The sequence below is a fragment of the Dreissena polymorpha genome, chromosome 7, assembly GCF_020536995.1.
Source record: "Dreissena polymorpha isolate Duluth1 chromosome 7, UMN_Dpol_1.0, whole genome shotgun sequence".
Classification (NCBI taxonomy): domain Eukaryota; kingdom Metazoa; phylum Mollusca; class Bivalvia; order Myida; family Dreissenidae; genus Dreissena; species Dreissena polymorpha.
In genome coordinates this window covers 84,967,125-84,987,342 of record NC_068361.1, presented here as the reverse complement: position 1 = coordinate 84,987,342, position 20,218 = coordinate 84,967,125, and the positions used below count along the sequence as shown (strand labels likewise).

General features: G+C 37.4%; 1 protein-coding gene and 3 long non-coding RNA genes across 13 annotated transcripts in view; 1 reads left to right on the top strand and 3 right to left on the bottom strand.

Moving 5' to 3' along the window:
- The window catches only part of LOC127837572 (uncharacterized), a 386,512-nt gene that overhangs the window by 346,672 nt on the left and 19,622 nt on the right, over window positions 1–20,218 (top strand). The window contains exon 1 of one of the 10 annotated variants that reach the window (XM_052364792.1): window positions 10,103–11,962. The exons of 7 other annotated variants lie outside the window; for them this stretch is intronic. The gene's annotated coding sequence lies outside the window, so the exon portion shown is untranslated. Of the gene's footprint in view, window positions 1–10,102; window positions 11,963–16,529; window positions 20,140–20,218 lie in introns of those variants that run through there. 2 more of the 10 variants (XM_052364789.1, XM_052364793.1) reach the window with 2 other exon arrangements.
- On the bottom strand, window positions 1,727–4,490 carry LOC127837619 (uncharacterized). Its single transcript, XR_008029373.1, has 3 exons — window positions 4,210–4,490; window positions 3,777–3,982; window positions 1,727–2,108 (listed from the first exon to the last, which is right to left on the bottom strand). It is a non-coding gene; the product is annotated as an uncharacterized LOC127837619 (long non-coding RNA).
- On the bottom strand, window positions 7,465–9,993 carry LOC127837600 (uncharacterized). Its single transcript, XR_008029350.1, has 3 exons — window positions 9,588–9,993; window positions 8,350–8,440; window positions 7,465–8,081 (listed from the first exon to the last, which is right to left on the bottom strand). It is a non-coding gene; the product is annotated as an uncharacterized LOC127837600 (long non-coding RNA).
- On the bottom strand, window positions 8,766–9,349 carry LOC127837613 (uncharacterized). The gene is made up of 2 exons (XR_008029368.1): window positions 8,962–9,349; window positions 8,766–8,799 (listed from the first exon to the last, which is right to left on the bottom strand). It is a non-coding gene; the product is annotated as an uncharacterized LOC127837613 (long non-coding RNA).

Here is a 20,218-nt window from a genome sequence, read left to right as displayed (position 1 = left end):
TTTGCATATGTTTTTGCTTTAGACAGGTAAACGTTGATAAGCTTTTGCAGTATCAGTGTTCCTAAGCCTTTGCAGTGATGATGATATTTTGCACCTTTGGACAATAGATGGCGCATTGCAACTCTCAGCAACCCTTTGAGTTATAAAGCTGAGAGTTGAATTATTGCAACTACCATTTACAGTAGCAATAACCACGCACCTGCTAGGCAAATTATTGCGCAATCGGTGTTTCTGTAAAAAGTTGACCGAAAATTATCGGTTGATTTTAATGCTTCACTACGAACATAAAAGAAGTTATACAAATGAAACATTTGCATATGTGGGAAAAGATATGTCCAAATTAGCACTATCTGACCTTTCCATGACCGGAAAAAAAAAAAAATCATTGCCCAAAAGCCAAAGTAAAAAATTTGAGGACCAATATTTTGCAGAAAGCAGGAAGATACCTTTGATTTTTAGCTGTTACAGGTGTTTCACTAGCACCAAAAAAGTTGTCGCCACTTAATTGCGGTGTGAAAACCGCCGGTTATTCCGTCTTTATTAATAAGGACAATCATTTAAGGAGCCTTACTACATTAATAAATAATGGCATTGCCTATATGTTTATTACTTTTAGAAGTATGTTAATACATTAATAACAATAAGTAGTTTCATCAGTCTTTTTAAGCTTTATTTTTATATAATAACATTTTTTCACTGGATAAACCAGATAACCAACATAATATAATAATGTTAAAGGGGCCTTTTTACAGATTTTTGGCATGTTTTGAAGTGTGTCATTAAATGCTTTATATTGATAAATGTAAACACTGGATCTAAAAAGCTCCAGTAAAAAATCAAGAATTAAATAAAAAAAAAAAAAAAAAATAAACCTCAGCAGGGCTCGAACCAGTGTCTGTGACCCCTGGAGTTCTGGAGTAAAAACCAATTAGACCACTCTGCCATCCTGCCAAGTATGAGTAACAGACGTATTTTATACTGTATCAGTGATTTATTTTGCCAGAAATTACAGCCGATATTCGGCTGCTTCCCAATTGCAAAAAATGACGTTTTTTCCCAAAAATTTGATTAAAATTTCCCAAAAAAAGACAAAATTTTCCCAATGAAGCCAATAAGATTACAATGTAATTTAGCAATAATTTTGAACGAGTGCCGATCGAGTTGCCGATCGAGTTGCCGAGTCGTCGCCGAACAACAACTGACTTACGTATTTTTCGCGAATTTAGCCGAATACGATTTTACGTTGCTATCCACATCTCTCTCTATATTGCGGAGGATACCGGAATAATTTAATGCGTGTGTCAATTAACGCAAAATACAATGTTTGAGATAAAAACACCCAAACCAAAATCGCAAGCTTTTCTAACATGCTTGCGGCAAGCTTGCCGCAAGCTTTCAGCAAGCCTGCGAAGGAAGCTTGCGCAAGCTTAGAATTGGAACCTCGCAGCAAGCTTGCGCAAGTTTGCGCAAGCTTGCGATTCATTAAGCTTGCGCAAGCTTAGAATTGGAACCTCGCAGCAAGCTTGCGCGAGCTTGCACAAGCTTGCGCAAGCTTGCTGATGATGTTTATTTGCAAGCTCGCGCAAGCTTGCGCAAGCTTGCGCAAGCTTGCAGATTCCATAGAATAGTACTTTCAAGTTTGTTCAACCTTCCAATCTGAAAAAGTAAACAGTACAAATGAACAATTTATATTTAACAGTTTATATAACATAGTATATACATATCTACATAATTGACACATTTGAACATTTAAACAAGCTAGTGCCCTTCTAGCATTTGCAAATTTACTGTTAATTATTTCATTGAAAGCTGAATCGGACAGGACAGTGTACCATTGTCTTTTTTAAATGCATTTAACACAAAATGTTTCACAGCCTGTGTGGCAACACAAGGCAAACATGTTGTTGATATTAAAGTATTATTGGCCTTGCCAGGCCCATTGGCGCTGGACTTCGCAAGTTGTTCCCTGCTGAAAAGGACATCCAGCAGAGCAATTGTTAACTTTTGTGGATTTTAATGGCTCCAGCATGCCGTTCTTGTGAAAGTTGCCCCTGAGTAATATACACTTCGTGTTCTGGATGAAGGTGAACCTTTTTAAGACCAGATCTCTGCAACAAAAGAGAAATCAATACCACTGAAATGTATATAATGTTATTATTTTTTATATCCTTTTATTTCAATAAATGTGACTGCAACCATAATTAGCAGGAAGCAAGTTCATGAGTTAAAATATTAAAAGATTAATTGATATGTTTCATAATGATGCTCTGTGGAATCTGCTATTCTGCTTTTTTATGAAACTCATTGCAAGTTGAAAATTAGCTTTACAGTTCAGAGCTAACAGTTTATTTGTAAAAACAGGGTATAAGCATGTTATAGCATTGTGATATTATTATTTACTTGTGATAAAAGAAAACCTGATAATTTCTACATGACTCGATCATGACATGAAATTGATAAGCTACAGAAATCAACAAATATCCGCTTTAAAGAAAAAAGTATGTCAGCTTTGAATTGGTATTTTAACAGATAAGGTCAATGTCATTTGGCAATTTTCAGTTTCAATTTTTATGCCCCCCTTCGAAGAAGAGGGAGTATATTGCTTTGCTCATGTCGGTCGGTCGGTCTGTCGGTCGGTGTGTCGGTCCGTCCACCAGGTGGTTGTCAGATGATAACTCAAGAACGCTTGGGCCTAGGATCATGAAACTTCATAGGTACATTGATCATGACTCGCAGATGACCCCTATTGATTTTGAGGTCACTAGGTCAAAGGTCAAGGTCACGGTGACCCGAAATAGTAAAATGGTTTTTGGATGATAACTCAAGAACGCATACGCCTAGGATCATGAAACTTCATTGGTAGATTGATCATGACTCGCAGATGACCCCTATTGATTTTGAGGTCACTAGGTCAAAGGTCAAGGTCACAGTGACCCAAAATAGTAAAATGGTTTCCAGATGATAACTCAAGAACGCATACCCCTAGGATCATGAAACTTCATGGGTAGATTGATCATGACACGCAGATGACCCCTATTGATTTTGAGGTCACTAGGTCAACGGTCAAGGTCACGGTGACCCAAAATAGTAAAATGGTTTTCGGATGATAACTCAAGAACGCATATGCTAGGATCATGAAACTTCATAGGTAGATTGATCATGACTCGCAGATGACCCCTTTTGATTTTGAGGTCACTAGGTAAAAGATCAAGGTCACGGTGACCCAAAATAGTAAAATGATTTTCGGATGATAACTCAAGAACGCTTTTGCCTAGGATCATGAAACTTCATGGGTAGATTGATCATGACACGCAGATGACCCCTATTGATTTTGAGGTCACTAGGTCAACGGTCAAGGTCACGGTGACCCAAAATAGTAAAATGGTTTTCGGATGATAACTCAAGAACGCATATGCTAGGATCATGAAACTTCATAGGTAGATTGATCATGACTCGCAGATGACCCCTTTTGATTTTGAGGTCACTAGGTAAAAGATCAAGGTCACGGTGACCCAAAATAGTAAAATGATTTTCGGATGATAACTCAAGAACGCTTTTGCCTAGGATCATGACACTTCATAGGTACATTGATCGTGACTCGCAGATGACCGCTATTGATTTTCAGGTCACTAGGTCAAAGGTCAAGGTCACAGTGACAAAAAACGTATTCACACAATGGCTGCCACTACAACGGACAGCCCATATGGGGGGCATGCATGTTTTACAAACAGCCCTTGTTTAAATATATTCTGTCACAGTGGTGCTTGTTGTTTTACCCTTTCACATTCCTCCCAATGATAAGTCCCTTGCAGACTTTGATCACAGTGGTCCAACTCAAGCCATTAGCTGGAGACTTCATGTTTATTTTGTTGGCTTCCACTACACCGTATGTAAGCTGTACTGGTGTTGGTTTGTACACTGTCTGCTTTTGTGCTGCTCAGCTGTTGCAGTCTCCTTTTTTCCCCCCATCCTATGATATAATCTGAAATGTTGTTTATATAAACTAATTATATATTTAAAAGCAATATTTGTATTTTTATCTATTTTTGTTAGAAATTCTGTTGTTTTAAATTCAAATTGGCACACAAAATTGACTTTCCATCGATCATTCTTTTACATTTCCCACTGGAACTCAGTACATAAACATAATTCAAATTATATTATTCAATAATCTAAATTAAAAAGGAATGCAGAAATCAAAATACACACCTTTATGCTGTTCTGTAGTATTCCAAAAACACAGTGAAGAATCCTCAGAGACCAAAACACAGTAACCAGCCACTTTGAACCTCTTTTGAAACAAACTTATTGTTCATTTCCACACTGTATTAATTACACATTGTTTTTTCACACAATACTCCCTTGCTATCAGAATTGCATGGTATTTTCTACACTACAATGTTAAGTCCTCATGTTGCTTGGAATTATACCTACAATTTAGGTCAGTCAGTTGTTTAAACGCTCTTGATTCAAATACATGACTGTAAACAACTTCCTGTGAATTACTAGTAACCAATCCAAAGCCTGTTAACCAGATGGTTTTATAATCAGGTTCTTGTATGAGGGCTCAGCATTGTCAGGGAATATTGGGGCTGCAGAAAACCAGGTCCAGGTCAGCTGAGGGTCAGTGTTTATCTGATTAAACAAACATTGTCATTTATGTATCATTTCATGGAGTTTGAGACTGGGAAAATGTGTTTTAGAAATTTAAACTACTATACATTTCTATTATAGTTTATCATGCATAGAAACTTGATTCATTTTGATAACATAAATATATAATTAAAATAGTATTGTGTTAAATATTTAAAAGGATGAAAACCACCAAATCTTGTTATTTATAAAACTTTAATGAAATAACAATTAAAGAAGAGCAAAATTAGCAAAAAATAAAATAAATTAAAGGTGAATTGAAATATCAGCAATAACAATGTTTATGTCCCCCAGTCTATACTGGGGGACATACATGTATTGTTTTTGCCCTGTCTGTTGGTTTGTTGGTTTGTTGATTTGCACAAACTTTAACATTTGGCCATAACTATAATTGCAATAATGAAGATAGCAACTTGATATTTGGCATGCATGTGTATCTCATGGAGCTGCAATTTTGAGTGGAAAAAGGTCAAGGTCACCATTCCAGGTCAAAGGTCAAATAAATAGGTCAAAAGAGCTCAAAAGGGGACATAGTGTTTCACAAACACATCACTTGTTTTTACATATATTTTTATTTGTGTCGCATACAATACAGTGGTTATTATTATCCTCCGCCATTGGCGGAGGGATATTGTTTTGGCGTTGTCCGTCCGTCTTTCCGTTCGTCTGGCACTTTTTTGTCCGGAGCCATACCTTGGAAGTGCTTTGGTGCATTTAATTGAAACTTGGTATGAGTATATATATGGATATGAGGATGATGCATGCCAAATGGCATTGTACACCATCTGTTATTAACGGAGTTATGGCCCTTTGTATCGTAACAAAAAATGATTTTTTAGCTGAGTGTCAAATATAACACTTTTGTGTCCAGAAGCATATTGGCAGGGGATATCAATTCAACGAATTTGCTTGTTAAATATGGAAACATAGCCTTGAATGCAAGTCCTATTTTCAACTTCACCAGACAATGTTGACCTATTTATTGATTTACACAGTATAGAAACACTGGCCAATTAAGCCTTTGCAAAGAGATCATTTGGAAATTGTATCACAGAATGCCTATTCATTTCGAAGGTCAATGTTTCAGGGGGCATTTTCTCCAATTAGCCAAGAGATTGTTTGATTTTATTCATTCAGACATACTGGCGGGAAATTTATTTTAAATTTGATTGGCTTCTGAGGTCGTGAAAGGTCAAAATTTATGTCATGTTAAACAGCTCGGCCGAAAATTTTTTTTAACTGATTATTAAGATACTGTGTTTCATGCCATTAAATTTGAATCCCAATATGCTGGGGAAAAAATCAGCTTCCTTGAAAAAATGATTTTTGTTAACTTTTTATATATTTTTGTACTTTGAAATTTTTACTCATTTTCAGCTCAGACATGCACTATACTTTGAAATTTTCAAAGTCCAACAGTTACTAAAAAGCTTGCGCAAGCTTGCATCCAAAAAAGCTTGCGCAAGCTTGCACAAGCTTGCACAAGCTTGCAGAATTTTGTATTAAAATACTTGCAAGCTTGCGCAAGCTTGCCGCAAGCTTGTACAAATTAAAATTTAGCTTCGCAAGCTTGCGGCAAGCTTGTCGCAAGCTTGCGGCGAGCTTGCCGCAAGCATTCATTTTGGTTTGGGCATCAAATATTTATTACAAATCTTCACAGTGAATGTGCATCACGGAAATCAGTGTTGGGAAATTGGAGTTAGTCTACCGTTACTCACAAAGTTAATGCATTTAAGATGAGTATCGTTCGAAAATGGAAAGAGACAAACATGATATGATTTATATGTTAGTGGATCTGTGTAAAATCAGATTCATATGCATATTCTGCTTTATTATGTTTGTCACGCTTTACAGTTCACTGAAATAGCATTGAAGTGCAATATGTTGAAAGGTAAAGAAATGAAATTAATTATTTTAACTCTATTTAATACATCATTGACATAGCAAGACCACTAAAGCGTTTTTTTTATAAATATTTGTTAATGTTTTCACCATATGATATTTAATTTGAAAGAATACTGAATTAAATTCTTACTGTTAAAGAGGTTATGATTAAATGGTATATTTAAGAATCTATATAGATTATTGCAAGTTCAATATGAATGTGGAAGGATATTAACTTAACATTGTCTTCATTGTAAGAACACATTTAATTAGCATTTTATAATATAAAAATGCTGTCAAACATACTTTAATAATTTTAATTCTGTTCTTATAATCGTATTTATAATGTTTCCCAATTTCATGGTTTATCGCGCTATTTTTCCCAATTTCATGGTTTATAGCGCTAATTTTCCCAATCCAAAAGGCACAGGCTGTAAGAAAAAAAATATTAAAAAATCACTGTGTATATAAGCAATCTTCGTAGTTTCACAAAATCAAACGACAACAACAGAACTCTCCAAGTTATTCAATCGTTTCGCGTTGCAACGATTTATAATTTTCAGGTTTTTAAATCGTCAAAAGATGCATAATAATGGCTATATTAGACCATGGTAAATGTTCAGTATTCCTGTTTCCTCACAAATGTCATAACTAAAACGAAAATTTGCGAATCTGAAACAATTTTTTTCAGTTTTGTCAATTTACCAAAACGTGAAAAGATCCCTTTAACCATAATGTTACAGTATGCTGCATAAATGTTAATGACTTATTTATTAAAACATAGAATCACACAAATGTACATTATCTGAAAAGATAAACATACATCCTGTACAAAAAGTTTGGGCAGACTGTAACCAGATTATGTGCAGAATAAAATACACAAAATCTGTATAGAACCTGTGCAGAAAATATTTGGTGTCCATTAAAAATGAGTTGAAGCAGATTTCTATTTATAGATTTTTTCAATATAAACAAAGAACGAATTCTGTACAGATTTTACGAATTATTTAAATTAAGCAGAATTTTTTAGGGGCAGAAAAAAACCTGGGCAGAATTAAATGTGGGGTGAACCAAAATGTGAGAATGGGATTCTGTGCAAAATAAAATCTGTACACAAAATAAAATCTGTACACACAAAAAATTCTGTACAGAAAAATGTAGCAAAATGTAAAGCAAAATATATAGACTGTAAATATTAAACATTTTTATTTAATGATATTATGACATGTTTATATATATATAAGAAAAGTAACAAATACTGACAGTCAATAAAATAAAATAATTTACTCTTACACATCCCGTTAAGAAATAAATCCCTAAATACAACACACATTATTGTATCACTGTTATATGACATAAAAACACAGTAAATAAAGTAAGTTTATGTTTTAAGAAATTACAGTTATTATATTGAGATGAAAATCCCTTTTTCTTCATTTGCCTGAACTAGACCCTGGTGAGGTACCATCACTCTGTGACTGCACTTAACTGAGCCAGTGGTCGTTGTCAGGGGAAAGTTGCTACACAATCTTTTTTGATAGTTGCTGAAAGCAAAAAATACACATAACTATTTTTAAATCATTTTGTTTAGTCAATCTGAATGAAATGATCATATGGGATCTACTAAAATTACAACTTAAATAACGCAACATGGTTCACCAACTTGCTTCTCTTTATATTTTGCTTTTCACATTATAAAATAAATTTGACATTTTTTCAAATGTAGGTCATTTCATAGCGTGTTTTATAAAAAGAGAATTTGTAATGTTGATTTAGTTACAAACCGCATTATATTAAGTTTTTGCTTCACACCTTTTAAGTGATAACAGCACCATTACTCTGTGACTGCACTTCTGAGGTCGTTGTCAGGGGTAAGTTGCTACACAATCTTTTTTGAAAATCGCTGAAAGCAAAAAAAATACAATTTACTATTTAACAAGGGACAAAATTGTCACAAAACCAGGTTTTCATTGTGAAAAAAAAATCTGATAAAGGGAGAAAACTCAAACTGAACTTTTGAAATGACCAAAAAAAATTAACCCCCTTTGTAAGTTTTTTTTTTTTTTTTTTAAATCTATTTTTAGTCGTGGCGACCTTGACATTGAAGATATTGACGTGATTCTTTCGTGGGACACACCGTCCCATGATGGTGAACAAATGTGCCAAATGATTTTAAAATCTCACAATGAATGACATAGTTATGGCCAGGACAAGCTCATTTATGGCCATTTTTGACCTTTGAACTCAAAGTGTGACCTTGACCTTGGAGATATCGACGTAATTATTTCGCGCGACACACCGTCCAATGATGGTGAACAAATGTGCCAAATGATTTTAAAATCTGACGATGAACGACATAGTTATGGCTCGGACAAGCTCATTTATGGCCATTTTTGACCTTTGAACTCAAAGTGTGACCTTGACCTTGGAGATATCGACGTAATTATTTCGCGCGACACACCGTCCAATGATGGTGAACAAATGTGCCAAATGATTTTAAAATCTGACAATGAACGACATAGTTATGGCCCGGACAAGCTTATTCCGCCAGCCAGCCAGCCAGCCAGCCAGCCCGCCCGCATTCGCCAATCTAATAACCAGTTTTTTCCTTCGGAAAACCTGGTTAAAAATTACTTTGTTTAGCCAATCTGAATGAAGTGATCATATGGGATCTACTAAAATTACAACTTAAATAATGCAACACCTTTTAAGTGATAACATAGCTTTCGTAAATATGTAATTAAAAAAAAGGCTTTACATTTTGTGGCAGAGTAGTTATTCATAAATAAATCTAAGTATTGGTTACATTGCCCTTTCATTTGGTCACTGATTAGGCAATTGATTGTTACTACTATATGTTGGTTTTGTAAGATAGAGATACCTTTGACTGACTTATGTCTTTTATGTGAACATACTGCAAAGATAATTGGTTTCATCATTTATTTAAAATGTAAATCACCCACCAAAACAGATCTTTGTAACTGTTAAATTATATCATTAAATTAAACATAACATTATAAGATAACAATGTAAAGAAAAACAATACAAACCTGTTTAACAGTTCAAAGCATTTCCAAAAGGGCCGCTTCATAACTCACTGAATTCCTCTTTTAGAGACTTGTTAATACACAAAATGTTGATTTCCACATTCTAGTTAATTGTTTATGAATGTCCATCAAAGTATTTCAGGATATTGTTAAAACTTCAACTTTAAAAAGTCCCAACATTGCTTTGAAACTACATTTCAGGTCTTGCATGGATCTATGTTTACATGTTCAAATTTGGCTCCCAACCAATCAGAAGAGATTATACACATTCCAGCAAGCCAGTAAAGATAGCCCCAGTTTCACATTACAAGTATCAAGCAGGCAGGATTTGTTTGTTAGGGGTTTATGATTATTTTCAAGTGAACTGTTACAGAGGTGTATACAAGCACTGACATTACAATTTTTCATAGATAGAGTCAGAGGAAGGCAAACTAAACATTTAACCCCAGTGGAAATACATATACCATTAAAGCAAAGCAGTTTTCATAAGTCAGGGGGGGGGGAATTGAAAAACAATTTTCAATATGTATTCAACCCTAAATCAAGTTTACTGTAAGAACCTTAATTCAAAGATATTTTATGATTATAGTAGATCTACATGTACAAAGGTACAATTAAAAGGTAAATTATCATTACATACTCACATATTTTAATATTATGACATGTAATATATACATGAATGGCAATTATTGTATAAATTGAACTGAACATAAATATTGTTTTTCTTGTATAGGGCAAATGTTTCTCATAATAAACATTTAGAAACTTGAATCAGGAGTCTATTTTTTTTAATTATCTAAGTCCCATTTTGAAATTTTGTTTCAATAGTTTTCTAAGTCCAATATTCTGCCTTGCTTAATACTGCCAAGTACCAAAATTCTGTCTTGCTAAAATGCAGAGTGCTAAAAATCTGTCTTATAAAAATGAAAAGTATAAAAATTCTGTTTGGTATAGTAATATGTACAGATGAAATTCTGCTTCATTGTAATTCTGCTTAAAAAATCTGTACAGTTTTCCAGGCAGATTCTGGGTCTGTGTGCTCTTTGTACAGAATAAATGAATTCTGTCTTGATTCTGGGCAGATTTTGTACAGACTCAGTACAGAATCTGCAAAGAATTTTCGTACAGGATCAAACATCAGAAAATAAAGCATCTCAATTCAAATTGTTAAACAGTTACATTTGGTTATTTGGCCATGATATACATCAACTTCTGTTTATTATCAAATTTCACAAATTCTAAAACAACACCTATTGTTAACAGGGTTGGCATATTGACCGGTCAATTGAGTATTGACCGGGCTGGCGGTCAATACCCGGTTAAAACCGGTCAATACTGGTCATTATTGGTCAATACTGGTCATTATTGGTCAATACTGGTCGATTGAAAATTGTAGCATTTAAACATGACAAAGGAAGAATTTAAGCTATTCTATACTAAATCAATAATGAATCTGTAATTGATAAAAAAAATTAAGTTATCTATTGTAAAAAAAATCTTTAAAGCTGTAAAAAATACTTCTTTATTATTTATGGAAGCAGTCTCAAATACAATGTAGCGCAATAATAAACAAAAAAGCAAGATCTTAAAAATAAGGTATAGATTTATATAAATTTCATGAATACGGTTCATTTATCATATATTACTGTAACGGTTTCGTGCCGTCGGTAAATACTGTTTCCTTTCTATCAACCAGGTAGTTATTAGTTTATTAAATTGTTATTAGTCTGTGAATAGATGTCTTCAAGAATAAAGAAATGAAAACAGTGAGACTTAATTTATTTATACTTCTCAAAATATACCAACACGAAACAACAAATGTATAAGAATATAATATAGTTACATTTTGTCCGACATCCCAGTTCTTTCTTGATTGTATTATTAATATTAAAGTTTAAATAATTTTAGATGTTGTGTGGCCGAAAAGTTGAATGTTGAATGTCCTAAGTCGTCTGCGGCGCGTCTTTTATATGGATGCCCCTTGATACAATTCCTCAGACTCCGTAAACGGTTATGCGACAGCTCCGACCAATCAGAATGCTTGAATCGCCGATTTGAACCACTGTCATCCAATCAAATATGCGCGCCAAATGAACTCTTCAAAACGCTTCCGCACATCAGGAAATAGTTCCAAATGTTATATCTATGCTTATCAATCAAATGACAATAACTTGATATAAAACAGTAGCAAATCGTTAACATTAATACAATAAGACATAGTTTACTGTAACCATTAACTATATGGCGCAGTCTTTTGCTAAAATCACAAAGATAAAGTTATGACGTCACAAGCATGGTCGACACTGTTTATGAGTGACAAGGAAGTGTTATTCTTTATGGAATTACAATCATAGGAACGAGGATTAATAACTTAAGTTGTGAGTAACATTTAAGGATTATAAGGATTAAGATGTAGATAAAATGATATATGCATGAAACCTCAGTAAACTGTTCAACATGCATATGTCATGTAATTCAACGAACTGTCAGAATCTGTCAACATTCGGTGAGTAGGTCTTTGCCCATATCCTAGATAATGAAACATGTTATGAAACCTTATTATTAGTTTTGCTTAGGATTACTTGTAGTCCATTATATTACACTTCCCCCCACTTTATTAAAATAATCCTCCTGGATTATGTCCAATAAAATAACAAATGAGCACTTTAAACATTTATGCAACGAGATCATACAGATTGCATAGCAACATGAACAATTGAAAAACAATGTAACTATTCTCAGTCTGCAAATAACACACATCAGACAACTCTTATGCACCCACACGTATTTTAATGTTTGCCTCATCCAGTTTTTCAGTTATAATATCTGTGTCCTTCCACCTATCAGCAAGTTCAAGTCCCCGAACAATACCCTCTGCCACGCGACTCTCCTCCACTTCCCCATTTACGATGGCCTTGAGGTAATTAAAGTTATAATACCTAATTTTTGAGTCCATCTTCTCTGCCTCTCCTTCTTCCACTGTCGGCTTACCCTCAGCTTCGAGGGACATGAAGTTGTACTTGTCCAAGAGGGCTCTCCTGGACAAGGTTGGGAAGTTGGTGCTCTCCACACGCTCAAGAAAGATGGCCACATACTCATGGGCCATGAGTTTCTGATCAGGGGTCATCTTCTTCCAATTTGCTGGCGGCCATACAATCTGTTGGTTGTTTGCTTCCATTGAGAATTCATTGACCAATGACCAGTCCCTTTTCGCAGGCGGACACATGGGCATACAGCCCTTCTTCAGAATCCAGAAGGCTCTGTCCTTTAAGCTGCTGCTTGAACCCAGCACGGATGAGCTACAGGACGATGCTGAAGAGGAAGCTGAGGAGGAGGAGGAGGAGGAAGATATCTCACCACTTGGAGAAACAACCCTGTCTCGATCTGGGCCCATATTTCTCTCCGAAACCGCTTCTTCACCCAACTCTATGTTGTCCCTGTGATCAAAGTCTTGATCCCCTTCCGACTCTTGCCTCCTACGTTTTAGTCCCTTTTCAGTTTCTTTTGGCCTGTCTTCTTCAGCTGCTACTTTCGAGCTTGTGCCTTGTTCCAACTGAGCAACCGAACTTCTATCTTCCCGTTCCACTTGTCTTTCAGTTCTTGCGGATTTCTCAACCACAGTCCTCTTGTCTCGCGACACGCTTCGCTCCCTGGATTCCCTCTTCTTTGCCATACCTCTTAAAATCTCCAATCCTTTCCTCCAACCGGCCGTCCATTGATCTCCCCTAGCTTGCTTGTCCGAAAAAGTATCGCTCCAACTTCTCATGGCTTTTCTCGCTTCATAGGCCGCCTTGGAGTCGTAAGGGTTGATGTTGTCAACTACTTTAGCGTAGTCCTCAGGATACTTGGCGAAGTAAAACCCATTCGCCCTGGTGAACTGGTCCTTGCTTATTGTTACCTCTCGGTGGACTTTTTTCACATGTGATTCCAGATCCGCTATACGGGTGTAAACGTTCTCTTTCCCCTCACACCAAGCGCACATCACAGAAAGTCGTCGATGGGCTGAAGAGATCAGGTGGACATTTAGTGACTTCCTGTCGGGAAAGTAGGCTTCACACAACCAGCATTTTTCCCTGAAATACCGTCTTGAACAATAGACACATGGTAACCAACAATCCAATGTAACAATATTTAAAATGTTAAATTTGTCTTTGACAATCCATGCACAGACTTTTTTTTTGTATACAACATATTAATTTGTAAATAGTTCGATAGACAGGCACATATCGATACCAGACGCACAGGGTCTCCACCATAGTTAAAAGTTTAACACACATTTTTTTTTTTTTTAGTTTATTCATACATTTACAGTATAAACAGTTCAGGTCAGTTGTGTTAACAATGTTAATTATTTTCAATTAAATTTTGCAGCTGGACCTTCTTTATCCAACTTGGAATGCAAGTCCCTGTATAAGGATATAATCTGTCAACATGATATGCTTTTGGAGCCTTTCTTGACGACTGCTTTACTTTGCAAATGAGATCGTCTATCATCCTTGTGACAAGAAATGGTCCTTTCCATTTCACGGCTAGTTTAGTGCTTATACCAACTTTTCTTGATGGATCATGCAACCACACAACCTGTCCTGGGAAAAACTTCTTCTTCTTTACATTGCTGTCATAGTGCTTCTTTTGATATAGAGCTGCAACCTTCAGGTGACTTCTTGCAATTTCATGACAACCTTTAATTTTCTTTTTCAGCAGACTAACATAGTCATCTACACTTGTTTCCGGTGTGTCCTCTTCTGGTACACCTACTACTGCTTGCAACGGAAGACGAATATCCTTGCCAAATACCATCTTGTTAGGGGTGACGGATGTGCTACTTTGAGGGGAAGAGCGATATGCCATACATACTTGTTGCAGATAGACGTCCCAACAGGCTGGTTCGTCTTGACAATATGACCGCAGCATAGCAAGAAGTGTTCTGTTAAATCTTTCAACCAGTCCATTTGCCTGAGGTCGTCTAGACGTGGAGTGCGTCTTTTGAATCCCAAGGAAATCACAAAGATCTTCAAGAAGTTTAGATTCAAAACTACGGCCTTGATCTGTGTACACCTGTAGGGGAATTCCAAATCGACATACAAAATTATCCAAAAACGCTTTTGCAACAGTTCTCGACTCTAAATCAGATATAGCGACACATTCTGTCCATTTGGTGAACCAATAGATGATAACAAGTATGTAGCGATTGCCATTATCTGTAACTGGAAGTGGTCCGAGTATGTCCATTTGCACACGCTCCATTGGTTCGCCAACTAAATAACAACCAAGTGGTGCTTTGTTTGACTGTCGTGAAAGCTTGTTAATTGCACACACATCACATGTTGAACAATACTCTTTCACATTATCTGCCATACCAGGCCAATAGAATGCTTTTCTGATTTTGTACAGAGTCTTTTCCACCCCAAGATGACCGCCACTAGCAACATCATGATGTAATTTCAAAACAACACCACGTCGATCAGCCGGCGTTACCAGCTGGTGTAAAATGTCACCATTGTTTTCCTCGTACTTCCGAAACAGCAACCCTCCAACAATTACTAGGCGATCCCACTGTCTCCACAAAGTTTTTATTTCAGCTTTTGAATCTGAAATGTCTTTCCATTCCGGTCTGGTTTCATTTCCCTCTTTTGCAAGCTTAATTACACCTATTGCAATGTCACTCAGTTGACTGTAAGCGATGTCTGCATGTGTCCAACCATCAATGAGATATGCTGCTCTCTTAAGTTCTGTTGACTGTGCAGCCACGTTACTTCTTGTAACAGCTCTAATTATTTCATCAGTCGATTCAATTTTATCTATCATCGCTTCTTGATTATCTTGTTGGTGCTTGCATGACTTGCATGGTCTTCTGGACAAAGCATCGGCATTGTTGTGGCTTGTTCCGGCTCTATGTTCTACTGTTAAGTCATATGTATTGAGTTCTTGAAGCCATCGTGTGACTTGTCCAGTTGGTGATTTTAACAATCTTAACCAGCTCACGGCAGCGTTGTCAGTCCTGACAAGTATTTTCTGTCCATATAAGTAGCTGTGAAAATGTTTCAGAGCGGTTACAACTGCCAGAAGTTCCTTCCTTGTTACGCAATAAGACCGCTCATGCACATTCATTGTTTTGCTCATATAAGCAATAACTCTTTCATGCTTGTCTTGAACTTGAGACAAAACGGCTCCAACACCTACATCTGAAGCATCTGTGTCTAGAATGAACTGAGAACCCAGTTGAGGGTACGCTAGCACCGGTGCTGATGTAAGCATCTCTTTGAGGAAATCAAAAGCTTCTTGGCACATCTGATTCCAAATAAATTTCGCATTTTTCTCACACAATTTGTGAAGTGGCTTGGCAATGTCAGCAAATCCCTTTACGAATCTTCTGTAATACGATGCTAGGCCAAGAAAGCTCCGAACCTCCTTACTTGACTCTGGAACTGGCCATTCTTTAATTGTTCTGACCTTTTCTGGGTCTGTTTCAACACCTTCTTCGGATACAATATGACCCAGAAAAGACACTGATTTTCGAAAGAATTTGCATTTGGAAGGATTCAGTTTGAGATGAGCCTTTCTTAACCGTTCGAAAACGTTTTCAAGCCGTGTCAAGCTTTCATCGACTGTTTTACCAGGGGTTATGATGTCATCCATATACAGCAATGACTATCCACTGTAGACCCCGCAAAACATCCTCCATAACACGTTCGAAAGTAGAGGGAGCATTTACAAGTCCAAACGGCATAACTTTGAAGTGGTACAGGCCATGACTCGTTGAAAAAGCTGTCTTAAGTTTGTCCTTCTCATCCATCTTCACTTGCCAAAACCCTGAACAAAGATCCATTGAGCTAAACCATTTTGATCCAGAGAGTGCATCTAAGCAGTCATCTACCCTGGGAATAGGGTAGGCGTCCTTGACTGTCACATCGTTCAGTTTTCGATAATCCACGCAAAACCTTGTGGAGCCATCCTTTTTGGACACCAGGACTATTGGCGAAGACCATGGACTGTTTGACGGTTCTATAATACCCTTTTGAAGCATCTTTTCAACTTCAGCCCGTTCCACTTCTCTTTTTCCATATGGCTGTCGTCTAGGTTGCTGCCTGATGGGGTTAGCACTTCCAGTGTTTATCTTGTGTTTCACGACGTTTGTGCACCCGAGATCGTTGGACGACTTTGCAAACACATCTTGGTACTTATACAACAATTTTGCAAACTTGTTTTTCTGTTCGGGATCCAAATATTCAACACCATCGTCAAACATCTTTTTCACATGTTCTGGCAAAATGACCTCTTCAGACTGCAAACCCGTGTCACTTTTGACTGTGGCACACGTATCTGTTTGAATTTCTTTAGAAATTATGGGGTCCTCAACTGGGAAACACTCGCCAACAAGATATCCTGCTTCCAAACTTACTGTTTCATCAAAATCGTTCACAACACACACGGACACATCTTCTCCCTGAGTTTCAACAATGCCTGCCACAACTCGACAACTTATGTCCTGCAAGCCTTGAATCCCATCAACAAACACTACCTCTCGCACAAAGCCTTTTACTTCTACAGGTAACATCTGAAAGCTCCTAGGTGGTATTTCAACCTTCTCTTTCACGAGCACCCTGCATACACTCAGCCCAGTCCCTTCTGTAACACAATCAATTGTATTACCATCCAGTGTGTGAAGTTTATGATTTTGAATGTCCCAGGATTGAATGTGGTTTGCCATAAAATCTTGTCCCAGAATTCCTTGAATATTTGGTATATCGCAAACGGTGGCGTCAATTGCAGTCGTGAAACTCCCGACCTTCAACTTTAACTCTACAGAACCTTGAACGTTTAAAGGTGTGCCGTCTACGGAACAAACTGTACGATTATGCTCACGCAAATCCTCTGTCTTCTTTCCTAAAGCCTCAAGGGTGTCTTTAGATATTAAAGTGGTTGTTGCTCCACTATCTAATAGCAAGGTTACCGCAGTTCCGTCTATTAATGCTTCAATATAGACACCATTGTCTTTCGTTTTCATCAGATCGCTGCAGTGACCAACCCGCAATGCCTTTTCATCTGGTCTGCATGGCACCTCTATTTGTTTAGGTCGATTTTTCACTTGAACCGTCGCATCACGACCTATTGACGTGACGGTCTGAAGTTTTCCTGCTGCAGTCCTCGTCTGTTGTCTTTTATCGGACAATCTCTGATGAAATGATTTGTAGAACCACATCTGTAGCACGATCTTCCAGAGATTCTGCCTCCCATGGTAGATTCAAGTTTGTCCAATCGTTGCTCAATACGCTTAATGGCACTGGTAAACTGATCATAAGTTCCCTCATGCACCGGGTTGGTTTCAAAAGATCTCTCTCTGCTGCTTGTGTTTGTAACACCCCTAATCTGCGCTCCTACACCTTGCCCCGGACGTCCCAACACCTCTTCATAACGCTCAACCACCTCCACAGCTTCATTTATTGTCTGGCAATTTTTATCCATTAAACGGCATCTCATCTCGGCTGAAACATTCTTATTAAAATGTTGTAATGCAAGCATTTCTTGGGCCTCTTGATCAAGTGTTGAATAGGCTTTCTGAGACAGTAGTCGAATTTCATCCCCAAAAGCAGCAATTGTTTCTGTTTTTCCCCTCATTCTGTTTTGCATCTTTGAAAGCCATCGGTTCTGTTGTCTTTTACTTCCAAACCTCTGTTCTAATCTGTTTGTCAGGAGTTTGTAAGACCGTTTCTCTGCAACAGGTAACGAACTGTAATGCATGCGAGCCTGCTGCTTAAGAGATGTAGCAAGGTAAAGTAACTTCTCCTTTTCGTTCCATTGTGCAAGCTCTGCACAATCTTCGAAGTATGCGATGTACTGGTCCCAATCTTCATCTCCGGAATAAGGGTCTGGTTTAATGTTTGGACGCGGTCCACGTCTGTAAAAGCCACCATATGCCCCGTCAAATTGGCCCTCTTGGTACTCTTGACCTTCCCCTCTTCCGTTCTCGTTGACATTGAAGTCAACCTCGGAGTCGGACTGGTCATTGTTGTCCGCCATTGTACGACTAATGTGATGGTAATGGCACAAAGAAAAAGAACTTGAAAATTTGCACTTTATTATTCACAATAAAACATAAATCATATAAATTTACACAACAAGCAGTTAGAAAACGATCATCTACTTTTGTTTCTGTCTTTTAACGTCCCTGCCGTTCCGTTCTGGTGCCGACGTTCCGTTCTAGTGCAGCCGTTCCCGTTCTATTGCAGCCGTTCCCGTTCTAGTGCAGCCTTTTCCGTTGCAGCCGTTCCCGTTCTTATGCAGCCGTTCCGTTCTGGTGCAGCCGTTACCGTTCTATTGCAGCCGTTCCCGCTCTATTGCAGCCGTTTCCGTTCTTGTGCAGCCGTTCCGTTCTGGTAAAGCAGTTCCCGTTTTCGTCAGCCCGTTCCCGTTCTCGTCCGGCCGTTCCCGTTTTCGTCAGGCCGTTCCCGTTCTCGTAAGGCCGTTCCCGTTTTCTTCAGGCCGTTCCCGTTTTCGTCAGCCCGTTCCCGTTCTCGTCAGGCCGTTCCCGTTTTCGTCAGGCCGTTCCCGTTTTCGTCAGGCCGTTCCCGTTTTTGTCAGGCCGTTCCCGTTCTCGTCAGGCCGTTCCCGTTTCTGTCCCTTGCTGTTTTCCCCGTGGTGACGAAAAATAAAAGTTCTGAGATGCTAAAAGTATATTAGCATCCCACTTCTGACACCAATGTAACGGTTTCGTGCCGTCGGTAAATACTGTTTCCTTTCTATCAACCAGGTAGTTATTAGTTTATTAAATTGTTATTAGTCTGTGAATAGATGTCTTCAAGAATAAAGAAATGAAAACAGTGAGACTTAATTTATTTATACTTCTCAAAATATACCAACACGAAACAACAAATGTATAAGAATATAATATAGTTACATTTTGTCCGACATCCCAGTTCTTTCTTGATTGTATTATTAATATTAAAGTTTAAATAATTTTAGATGTTGTGTGGCCGAAAAGTTGAATGTTGAATGTCCTAAGTCGTCTGCGGCGCGTCTTTTATATGGATGCCCCTTGATACAATTCCTCAGACTCCGTAAACGGTTATGCGACAGCTCCGACCAATCAGAATGCTTGAATCGCCAATTTGAACCACTGTCATCCAATCAAATATGCGCGCCAAATGAACTCTTCAAAACGCTTCCGCACATCAGGAAATAGTTCCAAATGTTATATCTATGCTTATCAATCAAATGACAATAACTTGATATAAAACAGTAGCAAATCGTTAACATTAATACAATAAGACATAGTTTACTGTAACCATTAACTATATGGCGCAGTCTTTTGCTAAAATCACAAAGATAAAGTTATGACGTCACAAGCATGGTCGACACTGTTTATGAGTGACAAGGAAGTGTTATTCTTTATGGAATTACAATCATAGGAACGAGGATTAATAACTTAAGTTGTGAGTAACATTTAAGGATTATAAGGATTAAGATGTAGATAAATATGCATGAAACCTCAGTAAACTGTTCAACATGCATATGTCATGTAATTCAACGAACTGTCAGAATCTGTCAACATTCGGTGAGTAGGTCTTTGCCCATATCCTAGATAATGAAACATGTTATGAAACCTTATTATTAGTTTTGCTTAGGATTACTTG